Source organism: Lupinus angustifolius, chromosome LG04, assembly GCF_001865875.1.
Source record: "Lupinus angustifolius cultivar Tanjil chromosome LG04, LupAngTanjil_v1.0, whole genome shotgun sequence".
In the NCBI taxonomy this organism is placed as follows: Eukaryota; Viridiplantae; Streptophyta; class Magnoliopsida; order Fabales; family Fabaceae; genus Lupinus; species Lupinus angustifolius.
Window position 1 is genome coordinate 9,143,890 of NC_032012.1, and position 1,096 is coordinate 9,144,985.

The following is a 1,096-nucleotide window of genomic DNA, read 5'->3' on the forward strand; positions in this document are numbered from 1 at the left end:
CTTATGCACTAGTGGAGGTTCTTGAACCGTTGAGTGTAGTCCCTCCCCCCTCCCCCAGAGGTGGAGGTGTGGGTTTTTTCTGGAAGGGTGCCGATGCCTATCTGGCCTCATTGCGTGCCAAATATGGGCTTAGCAATTCTGATTCTGAGTCTAAGTCTGAATCTGATGATTCTTGTGATGGCAGGTTCATGATGATAAGGACTTATAAATCAAAGGCTCCGCAACTGTCTGTTCCAGCGGAATTGACCGGGGCAGACTCCCGATATTGGTGGGTGGATAGGGAAGTACTTGGGACGCATAGTACATTCCCTTATGGGAGCTCTCTTAGTCTGCCTGTGGGCAAAGAGTCGTTCCACGGTTTCGAGGCTGTTGCTCCCCGGACGGTGGAGAGGGTCTGCTACGATTTTTGATGGCAGGTTCATGACGATGAGGACTTATAAATCAAAGGCTCCGCAACTGTCTGTTCCAGCGGAATTGACCGGGGCGGACTCCCGCTATTGGTGGGTGGATAGGGAAATACTTGGGACGCCTAGTACATTCCCTTATGGGAGCTCTCTTAGCCTGCCTGTGGGCAAAGAGTCGTTTCATGGTTTCGAGGCTGTTGCTCCTCGGATGGTGGAGAGGGTCTGCTACGACTTTGCTGAGGAGAGGAAGGATAAGTATACCTTCTTCATGTATGAGGCGTATGTCCGACGCCTGGGGCTTCGTCTCCCACTGGAGGAATGGGATATTCAAGTTTTGGCGCACTTGCAGCTTGCACCGAGCCAACTGACCCCAAACTCGTGGGGGTTTATTAGGGCGTTCGAGATCATGTGTCGAGCGGCGGGCTTCCCTTGCACTCTGAAGCTGTTTTTCTGGATGTTTCGGGTCGGACATCGCACCAACTCTGATGAAGAGAAGGAGGGACGCCATGGCTGGACGAGTCTGATCTCTCGGCCAAGACGGGGGTTGCTGACGCCGTTTTCTTCCAACGAGAAGAAATGGAAGGGCGGCTACTTCAAAGTCAGTGTTCGGCGGGCGTGGAACGATTGGTGTCTCAGTAAGTCGGGCGAGCCGAGGTTTCCTTTTGCTTGGAATGGGGAAATCCATCAGCGCC